Source organism: Eptatretus burgeri, chromosome 1 (assembly GCF_056783735.1).
Source record: "Eptatretus burgeri isolate ZD-2024b chromosome 1, Ebu_testis_v1, whole genome shotgun sequence".
NCBI classification, from domain to species: Eukaryota; Metazoa; Chordata; class Myxini; order Myxiniformes; family Myxinidae; genus Eptatretus; species Eptatretus burgeri.
The window spans coordinates 123249059-123263866 of NC_140961.1; the positions used below are offsets into that span (position 1 = coordinate 123249059).

The window sequence follows — 14808 nt, forward strand, 5'->3', positions numbered from 1 at the left end:
AACAACGCAGGGACAACACAGGCCCGTGGCCCCTGAACTTTGTTCAAGTCGATTGACATACAGTATTCAGTGACAGTGCGAATATTGTAGAGCACTTGCCAAGTTGCTTAAGTACTCAAGGAAGCACTCCAACTAAACAGTTGATAAGGAACGGCTGGTTTGGCAAGCGATTAGTGATCGCTGATCCATCATATTAAACACCTCCTGGAGACACCCAAAATGTGAAAATATGTCTGAATTAGATAAATGAACACTTTTCTTTAAGGAGTTGGAACTGCTGCGAAGTTCAATCCTGGAGCGTTAATTTTGAAATTCAGCTTAGTTTAAGAGATTCTGAAGCTTATGGCATGTGCGGAAATTAAATAAAGCCACAAACGCTGGCATCTCCGGATGTTTATAAGTATTGCCATGTATCCAGCGACCCATAGGTATGATGATCATGCATTCAATGATGTAAGTGAGGAAAGCGAAAAAAAAAAAAACTTTATCATTAAGAAATCATTGCGGCCTGTTCCAAGCCAAGGCGTTGTTGAGCAGACCAAAAAAAAAATGGTGGCTTAAGACTCCTACCAGCTGACAGAGGGCTGAACCAGATGGTGCATCACCATCTTGGTAAGGTATATTTGGGTTTTTCATGAAGAGCACCCCCTAAATTATCTTCAAAAGAGGTGTTTAAATTAATTCAAACACCAAATTTTCACGATTGCACCACCTTGGATTTCCCTTCGTATGCATGTAAAGTTTAGGGCTGCGAGGTTTCATGGTTTTGGAGAAGTTGGACTGACAGACATTTAATATTATAGATTTTAGTTAATAGCTGATTTTGTTTTTTGTGTGCATTTTGCTTCCGCAAGCCTTGACTATAGACACAAAAAAGTGACATCTGTGGATATGTGTTAGAAATGTGAGGAATAGAAATGAAGAAACGAGGTGTGTGTGTGTGTGTGTGTGTGTGTGTGTGTGTGTGTGTGTGTGTGTGTGTGTGTGTGTGTGTGTGTGTGCGCGTGTGTGTGCGTGTGTGTGTGTGTGTGTGTGTGTGTGTGCGTGTGTGTGCGTGTGTGTGTGTGTGTGTGTGTGTTTTCCATTAGGCCACATTAAAAAAAAAGATACTTGTTTAGTCTCCACCTCTTCCAATTTTTCCAGGTAGGGAGGGAGGTTTATTTTTTATTTTTAGATCCTCGTAGAGGATCTCTAAGTCTTACTCACGTTGTTGTTCTTCATCTTCTTCTTGTGGACTTTTTTGTTCACAACCTACAGTTTTCATCGAAACTTCCTGAAACTTGGCGTATATATGTAAAAATATCCTGCGCAGACAGTAACCATCTCCGGTTTTGAAAATTCCTCCTAGAAAAAAAGTTATGACGTCAAAATATCTCTGCTAATGGAAATCGCCTAAAAAATTATCTCAAACTAGGCAAGCTTTTTGAATTCTGTTTGCGGGAATCGAACAGGGCATGAATAAAGATGAATTACCGCACATACGATACATCACTATGACGTCATATCAATTTTTCTGACGTCATTCCTATTTTTTGACATTTTTTTGTTTCACAACCCAGAATTTTCATTGGATCTTTGTGAAACTTGCCGTGTATATGCAGAAAGCCCACACGCAGGCAGTAACCATCTCCGATTTTGGAAATTCTTCCGAGAAAAAAGTTGACGTCATAATATCGCCGCTAATGGAAATCGCCTATACCTATATGTCCGAAACTAGGCAAGCTGTTTGAATTTTGTTTGCGGGGATCAAGCCGGGCATTAGCACAGATAATTTATCGCAAACCTGATACATGACAATGACGTCATATTCGTTTTTATGACGTCATCATAAAGAGGACGAGGATCTTAGCTCATTTGAGCTTGTATATTAAATGAATGGAGTGGCGGCGTGCCTGGAGGACGAAGACATCTCTGGTATTCATGGTCAGAAGGCAAGTTAGGAAGGTACAGAAGACCAGAGAAACTTTCAAGCCAGAAATTGAATAAGAAAACATGAAAAATGCTGTTTAAATCTTTGTTCAAGTGAAAGATAAACTTGTACACATGTATTTAAAGTGATAAATGATATCAAAAACATAAAAAGTTAACATATAAACAGAGCTTTTTTCTTGTTGTTCCTAGCCCCATGGATTTGGTGCATGACTGACCACTGAAATATTAGTGGATCTGTCTGAGTAACCTGAAAGCAATATTCAATGTCACAGGAAATCATGTACACACAGTGGCATCACTCTGTTTACGACAGCGTGTTTTATTAAAAAAAAAGACCCCACAGTGGTCCTGGAAATGACAGGTGCATGAATGACAGGCATTTTCGGAGCACTATGAGGACATTCTCCTTCCAACACCCTGGAGTACATATGTACAGTGAGTGAAATTTAATAGTTCTGAGAAGTCCAAGTGAACAAATTAAATTTCGTCACCAGTCATCATACACATTTCAAAGTGACACTGCTGGGACTATCTCAGGACCAACTTTACTGCACATGTACATGCACATGCAGATAAAGAAACCAACATCTGGCTGAAAAGATGATACTATACAGTAGTCATCTCATGCAGTAGTGGTAGTACTTCAGTCTTTAGCAGTGAATTTCTTGCCACGTCTATGGACATTTTCCTTTGGCCTACAGTCCTGACAGAAAGGATAGAAACCTTCTACTGTCACAAGATTTCCAACAGTACCACAATGGACGCATATGTCCTCATACCCAGCAGAATAATAGGTTAATTCGATTTATGAACTGCAGTCAAGATTGGCTCGCACATGAATGTTCATCAAAAGTGAATTGTCCTCTTCGCCAGCCTCGATATTCCCAAACACACATCCACAACTGTAGAGGATCGTCTCCATCTCAACTTCATCCCTCATCTTGTCTGAGATGTCTGAGATGAAGTCATGCCTCTGTCGACGATCCTCAGGCAAAAAATCGTTCAAGAATATGGGCTCATTTTCCCTGGCCTGGATAAGGGCCTCGTGAACCGCTGTGTATGTCATTTTCACAATCTCTCTGAGGTTTTGGGTCGCACAAAGTTCTTTGAAATGGTCCCTATCAGTAGGCGTCAAGCTCAGTCTGGTATGGCTTTCTTTGACCTGCGAAGAAATCGAAAGTCATTTGTGATAGCAGAACAGAAAGAACAAGAAGCGAATACTTCGATGAGAACAATGCATGAAGGGCCTTTCTACAGCTGGACGAAAACAAAAAGTGACTGAAAGTTGATGCTGAAAAAAAATAAATATGGGTTTTTTTTGTTTGTTAATATATAGCTCTGCATTTTTTTCTGGGGTGAGCTGAAAGAGAAATGAAGACTTCCAATACAAGTGGAAAGCATACTGAATACACCCTATACCCTGGCCTCGGATTGAACTTTTGAACTTCAAGGTTTAACATTAATAAATCAACAATTCGATGGTATACATTGAAATATGGAAAACATGTTGTCTGCCCCATATGTCCCAAGTATTGAAATACAGTGTGGAGTGTTCTTCCCTGAAAAATATTTTAAAAATAAAATATAATATGCACTTACACGCTTGTTCTGGCTGCCTAGACAGTTCCCATATTTTGTCAGGCTATCAGCATGTGAAACAATGGAAGTCTGAATAGGTTTCCATGCATCCTTTTTGAGGTAGAATGAAACAGCCAGATTGTACAGGCAGAACAATGTTCTTTCAACTCTTCTTGATGCAGGAAGGATGAATCAATCTTGCGCTTCTTCTTCCTTTCAGGTTGACGGAACCCAGAGAAATGACGAAAGGTATCAGGTCCAGGGTATCCTCGACTTGAGAGGGTGGCATGGTTTTGATCAATATACCGCATGGCATCGGCTGTGGTATTTACAAATGTCAGTCCCAAGGAACCCACAGTATCAGGTGACCAGCCAACACAACTTGTTTCCAACCACTTCAGAATAGCATTCTTCAACTTTGATTTCTGGGAATGGCGCTGTTCAGGGAATGCTGGTGGCAATGATAGGGACTTCGAACGTGCATTGGCGTTGGCCATCAACACACTGAACACACTTGGCTTTGCACTGCCATTGTCAAAGTCTGTGTCACCACACCCACGGCGGTGCATTTCAGCAGGGATCAGAAACATGATGAATGAGTCAAGGTTTTTCACCACATCAGTCACAGATGAACTCGAGGAGACCTTTGTCAAGTCCTTGATGGACTTGCTTGTCCCTACCTTTCCACATGAGAATGCCCATTGCATGTCATCGTCAATAGGATCGCCGTCGTACATGCCATTGCAAAATTCACAATACAGTTCCAAAAGCGTGATATCCACGGCCGGTGTACAACCAAACCAATTTTTAGCTGGCACACTGCTGCCTTCCTTGGCCACACAACATATCAGAAATGCCATTGTCAGTCGATACAAAAGCGTGTCCTACTTTGAAAATTTCCATTCACCCCATCTATCATTGAACACAGCATGTATGCATTAGCAACCGAAAAACAAATGGCGTCGATGTTAATGTGCAGGTGCATTGGTAGGTACGCCCTTGTCCTAGAAAAGGGGCCATCGTAAGGATGTTCGTCAGTGGGTTTAAAAGCGCAAACATGATTCTACACTGTTCTTAGGCGGGAAAATGTTGTTTTTACAGTCTTTACACTTTATTTTAAGGGTTTTTTGAAAAATAAAAAATTAAATAAAAATCCAGGTCGGGGACATTTCTCACGTCGGGCAGGGACGCTAAACAAGTAATTTTTTTATGTGGCCTTACGGGCCTCAGATCGTGCATAAATAAATAAATAATAATGGTCACACTCACACTTTCATGATTTGTAACCGTTTTGGACATGTACATCCAAATTGCCCAACACTCGGCGCCTTGAATGCAAGTGGTCATATGATCAAAGGGCGAGCATTATGCAGGTTTTCTATTCAATTGCTTTACACTATTTCAAAATTTGTCCAATTCCATTGATCTCGTTAGCAAAGCTTAGCCAAACTTCTTCTTCTTCTTCTTCTTCTTCTTCTTCTTCTTCTTCTTCCTCTTTCGGTTGCTCCCGTTAGGGGTCGCCACAGCGAATCATCCGTATGATCCGCATCGTGATTTGGCACATGTTTTACGCCGGATGCCCTTCCTGACGCAACCCTGGTCGCCCAAAGCTTAGCCAAACGTGCTTCGTAATTAGGAATTGTACATGGGAAGAAAGAAATGAGAAGGGGACTCTTCGACATTGCGACGTCACCATATATGGCTATACCCACATTGTTACATCATTGTACATACTTGCACCAAGTTTGATTGAAATCCATGAACCCAGATTCAAAACATTAAATAATTCTGGCTGCCAGACCATGCGTCCGATCAGGTTGGAATTTAAAACATTTATTGCTCATGACTACTAGATCATAATTGTGAAGTTTTACCTCAATTGATGAAGTGGTTCATGAGAAAGAATGTTTCAACGATTTTCGTTCAATTCAATATGGCTGCCAGACCATGTGACATTAATTATTCATGAACACCCTGGCATCCGCAAGACTTGGGGAACATGTGGGTGAAGTTTCCCCTCAATCTGTCGAGCCATTCTGGAGAGGAAGATTTTAAAATGTTTATTCTTCAAAAAAATCATAGCTGCCAAATCATGTGACCTATGACGTTCAGATGGAGAACGTTTTGCTCCTCATGGAGAGGTGATCATACCTGTAATGTTTTGCCTCAATCTGTTCAGCCGTTTTGGAAATTTTTGAAGATTTTTATGTGAAAAAAAAAATAGCTGCCGAACCACGTGACGCATGACATCATCAATTCCCCCCACCCCCAGCCCCCATATAATTTAGCCTTTGATGACCCTGAAAAATGTTCATACTGATTGGATAAAGCATTTGATGTACACCATTATGACGTTTCCACCAATGACATCAAAAAAAAAAAATTACACTTGTTTCCCAAAGGGAATAATTCACGTGTGCCAATTTTCAATTTTTTCCACGGAGATGGTTTCATAGATACAGAGGTCCAAAGTTTTCCTTTTTCCAAAATGGCTGCCACACCGGGTGACACATGACATCATAATTATTAAAACTTTCTACATGAGTCATCACGCCAATCGTGAAAATTTGTTGTCATTCCGATAATATTGGTTGCAGAGCAAACAGAGAAAACTAGCACGGACAGACGTAAGTACGTGTACGCATGGACGGACAACCCAAAAACATAATGCCACCAGCGACTTCATCAGTGGAGGCATAACAACAACACTGAGGCTGATGGAGGAAAGGATATCTCATTTGGTAATGTGCTTACGTATGACGTCTCTAAATTCTTGATTTGTTCTCCTGCTGAGGAGAACCGAATCTTTATAACACAGTTGGAAAAAAAATAAAATAAACTAAACTAGTCCTGCTCGATCTGCTGTCCTGTCCGTATGGAGGTTGTCGATATTAAAGGGATGTAGAGTTTGTAAACAATTTTTATATAGAATACAAGGGGCACTGAGATGACTTCTCTGCCCTGAACACGATGGTTAATTTAGTTTTGTATAAAGAAAGAAAATAAATAAAAATTGCACAAATTAACTACAGGCACCAGAGTTGGTTTCATGCACAAGTACCTCATACAAGAAAGAACGCTGTGATAGTCATTTCCACCATTATGTCATGGATTGACAGATTTCTTAAAAAAAGTTTATCAAATTTCATGTATCATGATCATTTGTCCATTGTATCTGAATCCCCTGATTCAGGTAAAAAGGACAACAATGTCTCTGATTGTACTTGTCCTGCAAGTGATGCACCTTGCAAGTGTGAGTCTTAGACACAAAACAAACAAAAAAACAACACTGTAAAAAAACCGACTCTTCCCACAACTATTTACTTCATTAATGAAACATTACATCTCCTTCAACCTCCTTGCCTTTGAGCACTGCACGTCTTACATATTCTCTGAGTAACCCTTATGGCTGTTTGTACTGGAAGATGATTGCTCGCTCCACTCCCCCCCCCCCGCACCCCCATTTCAACTTACTGTAAATACAATCATTTCTGCTCTTTTCTCAACTGCTGCCAGTACCCACCCCCTTCTCCCCCAGAGAGCTACAAATATTTTAAAGCCATATCTTTGTCCTCACAAAAGGAAATTAGGCCAAAACAGATGAAGGTGGAATGTTTGCCACTCATTTCCCATCAGGAGATAGTTAAGCAAACCTGTATGGACATACTTGGGACAGAACGTCACAACTGTGTCACAATGGTGCAATCTGGAGTTCAACAGCAAATGCAGGGCTTGCAAATTGCGTGTGTGTGTGTGTGTGTGTGTGTGTGTGTGTGTGTGTGTGTGTGTGTGTGTGTGTGTGTGTGTGTGTGTGTGTGTGTGTGTGTGTGTGTGTGTGTGTGTGTACAGGTCTGATTCATAAAAATTAGAATAACGTGGTGAGAACCGTGCATGCGCTTGATAAATTAACGAGCATATAAGACCAGACGTTTCACTCATGGGAATATCAATGTTTGCGGAATTGCAAAAAAAACAAAAAAAAAACGAAAAAACGGTTGTGGTTAATGGGGAAAAAATTAAATTAGGTGGTATATATATATATATATATATATATATATATATATATATATATATATATATATATATATATATATATATATATATATATATACACACTACATATATACTGGCCAAGCTTATACACTCAGGAAGCAAGGAGGGGGAGAGTGGTAATGGGATATTCATCACATCCTTTTTACATGCTGAATTCCACATAATATACAATAACACGCTAAGAGGAAGTTCAAAATAAATGATAAATTCTCACCCTCTCTTCCTCCTTTTGATCAAACCGTCTGGGTGATGTATTGGGCATGGTCCATTCCAGAAAACGAACTCTTCCAGTCTCTGCATGCTCTCTGATCCCTCACATCTCGAGCATTTTTTCAAATTTGGGCTTTTCCTTTCCTCAGCATCCTTGCGATGCTTATCTATGGGCAACAACAGCAGCAAAAATTCCTGGGAGATCCTGCCCTTCGTGTGAGGATAACCAGCGATCCTGCTCTCCGTGCGGGGATGACCAGCGTCACAAGTTGGCGTTTGCTGTTTCACCACATGTGGCCATGTGGCCAGACACGAACCTCCTTCCTTTTCAAGGAAAAAAGAAAACGCATCACAATCTGTCCCGGGAGTTCCATGAACCCACCGTCGCTTGTTTCATTGAAACCCGTTCATCCATTCTCAAATGATAGCACAACAAACACAAACAGCTCCTTTTAAAATATAGATTATTTATTTTTTTGCATCACAAACCTTCCTAGGAATTTCCTGAATCCACCATCGTTGGTTTCAGTAGGTTCATCTACCCGTCCGACTGTCCGTCCGTCTCCTATTTCGACTTACCTAGCCAAACAGCGAGGCCGATCCGGCTGAAATTTGGCAGCAACGTTCCGCTCCTGACTGGTAATGGGGATTGCAAAGCTCGTTCCGGTCACGTGACTTTAAGTAGGTCAAAATGGCGGACTCAGTAAATTCCTTCAAAAACCTTCTTCTCCAGACCCACCAGTCAGAATGATACCAAATTTGAGTTACAACATTAGGCCAGGGTCGCGATGTTAAATTGTGGAGGTCATGCCAATCACTTGACAGGAAGTGTGTCAAAATGGCTGACTTGGTCAATTTTGGGGAAAGTCGAATAAATTCTTTCAAAAATCTTCTTCTCCAGACCCACCAGTCAGAATGCTACCAAATTTGAGTTGCAACATTAGGCCAGGGTCGGGATGTTAAATTGTGGAGGTCATGCCAATCACTTGACAGGAAGTGTGTCAAAATGGCTGACTTGGTCAATTTTGGGGAAAGTCGAATAAATTCCTTCAAAAATCTTCTTCTCCAGAACCACCAGTTTGAATGCTACCAAATTTGAGTTACTAGATTAGGACAGGGCCCAGATAAGCTGCAGGTCCAGTGATCCTATTTTTGTTATTCCTTGTTTTTTTTCTTCTTTTTTCACTTCTATCTTCCTTCTTTATACCGCTGTTCTTCTGTCTTTCTTCTTCCTGTATCTTCCTTATCTTTTTTCATTGTTCTTCTACTCCCTTCCTCTTTCTTTCTTGTCTTTACTCTTTTTGCCTTCTTCGTCTTCAGCACTAAGGATTTCACATAACATTTTATCAGTGTTTGACTGTTCTTCTTATCCTTGTAGAACTTCAGGGAAGATAATGTTGCATGCTATTCCATGTGGTGCCAAGACTTCCAGCGAACCCCAACTCCCTGTCCTTCCCCCCTCCCCCTCATAAAAGCGAAAGGGTATTCTTACATGGATCATTACACATTTAATATCATGTCACCACAATCACCGAGTTTGAAGCTGTATTACTTGGAACCCCCTTATCATTACTCGCAAAAAATGACTCAGTATTCTGGTGTATTCTGCATCACTGACAGTGAAGAAAGCGATTTAACCACGTTTGGGAATAATAAATAATGAAAATAAAACCCACTTTCCATTCCGACCAACCTCTAATTTTCCTCAGCACCTCTAACTTGCCACTTATCATGTGAAAAATCTGCCCACTGAGGGACTAACTCATCGATTTTGGATGAAATAAGTCATGGTATAGATGTTTCTCGTCGTTGCCATTAATGAATCTGGGGTGTGTTCAGTCACTAAGATTCTTGTATAGCACTTGCCAAGTGGCTGAAGCACTCAAGTAAGCACTTCATTTTAAACTGTTGATAAGGAACGGCTGGCTTGGCAAGCGCTCGCTAACTGCTTGGCAACTGAACGCACGCCTGGACATCTCAACAGCAGACATTACATAGAAAACAATTACAAACGTGGTTGTTAAATTAAAGACTTCAAATATTAATGATGACCATTTTCGTTGAAATGAAAGCATACCTTGTTCAGTTTTCAATGCTTTTGTTTTTGAAATGTACGTAAACTCTGAGGTATGCTGAGTGTACGAGTGTGATGGGTGTGTGAGTGTGAGTGAGTGTGTATATGTATACACACACATATATATATATATATATATATATATATATATATATATATATATATATATATATATATATATATATATATATATATATATATATCCATCTATCCATTGGGACCACACTCTGTGCAGAGCGTTGGTGCTGTCAAAGCAGACTCCTTGGCTGTTGGACACAATCCTGGACGGGTCGCCACTCCGACAGTATAACCCGCATACTGGCAATCATTTTGCCAACCTCAGAAGGATGACAGACAGAGTCAACCCCACCTGGAATTAATCCAACAGCCGCGTGGGGTTTGAACTTAGGATCCGGGGATCCCAAACCCACCTCCCGAACCATTGAGCCAACATTGGTATGCATATATATATATATATATATATATATATATATATATATATATATATATATATATATATATATATATATATATATATATATATATATATATATACATACATACATACATACATACATATATACAAATATAGATACATATATACACACACATACATACATATGTATACATATATCTATACATACATATGTATATATTGTTGTGGTTGAGGAAATTCACAAACCACCATTCAGGTCCCGGAGGTGAGATATCTCTGTAAGTACATGTGTAGTTACAAACCGTAACTGTAAGTACTGTAAGTACAAACCCGTTGTTTAGAGGGAATAAATGTGATTCATTCGGGCTGCGACCCTTTAAGATAGCCGTTTTTCTGTTCTATCCGTTTTTCTGTTCTGTAATGTCTGCTGTTGAGATGTCCAGGCGTGCGTTCTATCACGTCTCAACCGCCATCACACAACAACCACCAACCACAACGCCACTTCACAACAACAACAACGCCAACAGCCACGACCTTTACCTTCACAGCACACCATCCCGCAACCATCGCATCACCGCCATTCCAAGCGTCACCGTGGCTAGGGACCGCCACTTTAGACCCTCCACCACCTTCGCCTCTCCTTCTGCGGCCATTCCCGCACCACTTGTGAATGCCGAGCGTCAGGCTGTCCTGGCCTCGTGTGGGACACACGCTGAGCCGCGGGTGCAAAAAGCGGCCTTTCCGAGGAGAAGTCGGATCAGGAATGATACACGCCCACTTCTGATCCGTCCTATCAGCAAGCGCGGGGCGATTTGGCCCCGCCTCCAGGCGCGTCGGAGTAGAATGATATATGCAAATTCGAGGATCAGGGGAGGTTCACGCCCACTTTTCCTCCGTCCAATGGGCGAGCGTGGCTCCGCCCCCGAGCTCATCCTGATCCGGAAATTTGCATATGGGTTCTCCTGCCGTACTATAAAGCGCCGAGCGCGGGGCGAATTCAGTGAGTTTTGGGCCCGGGCGAGTTGGATAGGTGTGGTGGCGGCGGAGTGTCGCAGCAGCAGTCAAGACGGGTCTGGAGGAGAGTCAGTCTGTCGGGGTTCGGCACTGTCAGGGAGCTGCAGAGAGGGGAAGCCGGGAGCACGGTCGAGGTCGCAGTGGAGTCGCTCGTCGCGGGACCCAAGCAAGCCAGCTATCCTCTTTCCCCAGAGCATCAACAATTCCCCCCTTTCCCCCCCCCCCGCGCTGAGATAGTGCGGAAAGGGGGCCCCGTTCCCACCCCATTCCAAGCAGTGCCAACGAAACCCACAGAGGAGCGTGGAGTCGGGGCACCGCCACCACATTTGCGGCTCATCACAAGACGGGTAGGCTCCACCCGGTCTCGCGCCCACAGGCCCGTCTGCCCCCTTGTCGTTGAGGGTGGCCCTTTTCTTTTGCTTAAGAGTATATGTATTGTCGGCGCCGTCTGTAAAGTAAAACTGTGTAAGTGTTGCCGTGTGCTCGCGTAGTCGATAGTATCTCTGCATTGTTGTGTTTCGTTTGCTGCAACTGCTTTTGGTGCATAATTGTTGTAATTGTATATGTGTGCTTTCCGTGTGCCGCGGAATAAATGTGCATTATGTTGAACTGTTTTTCCCGTTTCGCTTCGTCTTTTCTTGAATTGAATCTCCATCTTACTTCACGTAAAGGGTTGGTAGTGGGCTTAATACACCTGATAATTAATCGGAACCGTCGAGGTTGACGATAACATCGCTCGGTTATCCCGATAGTACGGAACGGGTCGCTTAAAGTGGCCCGTGTCCGGAGTCGACCTGCGGCGAGGTGCGATCGCCCGGTCTACACTCCGTGTGGGTACTTAGGTAGGTCCAATTTGGCGAACAACCCTATCCCACGCGGGGGGCTGATTGGCACGATCGTGGTGAGGCCGAAAGGCCCACCCGTGACTATTTCCCGGCGTTAGTCCGAGAGGGTCACGACGGAATTGTCCGTCCGGTGGGCGACGTGCCGCGATTCGAGTTACGTGGCCGCTCGCATGCCGGCGGGCGCGAATTCGCAACAATATATATATTGTTGTGGTTGACGAAATTCGCAAACCACCATTCAGGTCCCTCAGGTGAGATATCTCTGTAAGTATATGTGTAGTTAGGCCCAAACCCGTTGTTTAGAGGGAATAAATGTCATTCATTCGGGCTGCGACCCCTCCAGATAGCCATTTTTCTTTTACTATCTTTATTTTGGACCAGCCGCCATTACTACCATTACTACCACCACCAACCACGTCTCAACAGCCATCACACAACAACCACCAACCGCAACGCCGCTTCACAACCACAGCCACGACCTTTACCGTCACAACTCGCCCTCGCAGCCATCGCATCACCGCCATTCCCGCGCCGCTTGTGGGCACCGATACTGGACTCGTGCAGGGCGCGCACCGAGCAGCGGGTGCAAAAACACCAGCCTTTCCGAAGCAATCGGATCAAAAACGACTCACGCCCACTTCTGTTCCGTCCTATCGGCGAGCGTGGGGCGATTTGGCCCCGCCTCCAGGTGCGTCGGAGTATAATCGCAATATGCAGATTCGTGGATCAAAAAGCATTCACGCCCACTTTTCCTCGGTCCAATGGGGAGCCAGCCAGGGGTGAAGGGTCGAAGGTAAAGGGTCGAAGATGAAGGAGCGAAGCCACGGGGGCGATAAAGGGCCGCGTTCGCTCGCCAAAAAGGCAGTTGAGTTGGGAAGTGGAGTTGGAAAGAGTCAGTCAAGAAGAGTCAGAGAAAGCAGTTGGACGGAGCTGTGGAGAGTTGGAGAGGTGGCGGCGGCGAAGGCGGTCAAGAGGGCGCTCGTGTCAGAGTCGGGGAGCTGCGGGGAGGGGAGGCCGATAACGCGACCGAGGTCGCGGTGGAGACGCTCGTCGCGGGACCCGAGCCAGCGAGATATCCTCATCCCCCCCCGAGCATCAACAACCCCCTCCTGTTTCCCCCCGCGCTGAGATAGTGTGAGAAGGGGGCCCCGTTCCCACCCCATTCCAGACACTGTCCGCGAGGCCCGCGGAGTCGGGGCACCACCGCCATTTTGCGGCTCATCACCAGATGGGTAGGCTCGACGCGGTCTCGGCCCCAGGCCCGTCTGCCCCCTCATAGGGGAGGGTGGTCCCTTTTTCTTTTGCTTTGAGTATATGTGTTGTCGGCGCCGTCTGTGAAGTAAAACTGCATAAGTGTTGCCGTGTGCTCGGTAGTCGGTGGTAGATCTGCATTGTGTTTCACTTTTACATTTGCTTTTTGTGCATTATTGTGGTGTTTCGTCTTTTACATTTGCTTTTGGTGTATAATTGTATATGTGTGCTATCCGTGTGCCATCGCGAAATAAATGTGCTTTATGTTGAACTGTTTTTCCCATTTCGCTTCGTCTTTTCCTTTATTGAATCTCCATCTTACTTCACGTAAAGGGTTGGTCATGGGCAAATACGCCCGATAATTAATCGAACCGTCGAGGCCGACGATAACACCGCTCGGTTATCCCGATAGTACGGAACGGGTCGCTTAAAGTGGCCCGTGTCCGAAGTCGACCTGCGGCGAGGTGCGATCGCCCGGTCTACCCTCCGTGTGGGTACTTAGGTAGGTCGAATTTGGCGAGCAACCCTATCCCACGCGGGGGGCCGATTGGCACGATCGTGGTGAGGCCGAAAGGCCCACCCGTGACTAGTTCCCAGCGTTAGTCCGAGAGGGTCACGACGGGATTGTCCGTCCGGTGGGCGACGTGCCGCTATTCGAGTTACGTGGCCGTTCGCACGCCGGCGGGCGCGAAACCGCAACAATATATATATATATATATATATATATATATATATATATATATATATATATATATATATATATATATACACACACACACACACACACACACACACACACACACACACACACACACACACACACACACACACACACACACACACACACACACACACACACACACACACACACACACACACACACACACACACACACACACACACACACACACACACACATATTGTTACGGTTGTGGAAATTCACAGAACACCATTCAGGTTCCTCAGAGGTCAGTTATGTCGATAAGTGTGTGTCCAGGTTCGATTTCCCCACTGATGTATAACGGGAATTATTCATGAACCGGGCTGTGCATCTTTGAGTTAGCCGTTACTCTTTTGCTATCTTTATTTTAAAACAAACAACATCTCCTCACCATCATCTCCACAAAAAACGCCATATTTTCACCAACAACAAACATTTCAACAAACGAACAACGTCTCCTCACCATCATCTCCACGGCGCCGCCATCTTTTCGCCAGCAACGGCATCCACAAACGAACAACATCTCCGCCGACAAACACGACGACTTCCTCGTTGGAGAGAAAGCTGGTGATTCCTACCACGTCCATGTTTGACGGCAAGATCGGATCAGAATGACAAAAGGGGCGGAGCCAGCCAGGGGTAAAGGGTCTAAGGTGAAAGACCAAACACCACCCCCAAACCCGATAAAAGGCCG

At 44.0% G+C, this 14808-nt stretch overlaps 1 protein-coding gene and 1 long non-coding RNA gene across 3 annotated transcripts in view; one reads left to right on the forward strand and one right to left on the reverse strand.

The window, feature by feature from the left end:
- LOC147035324 (CCN family member 4-like) overlaps window positions 1-14808 on the forward strand; it is a 64931-nt gene that overhangs the window by 26584 nt on the left and 23539 nt on the right. The gene's annotated exons all lie outside the window — the stretch shown is intronic.
- LOC147035325 (uncharacterized) overlaps window positions 1-14808 on the reverse strand; it is a 45180-nt gene that overhangs the window by 6746 nt on the left and 23626 nt on the right. For both annotated transcript variants that reach the window (XR_015062138.1, XR_015062137.1), the window contains one exon: window positions 7778-8097. This is a non-coding gene — a long non-coding RNA (uncharacterized LOC147035325). The remainder of the gene's footprint in view (window positions 1-7777; window positions 8098-14808) is intronic.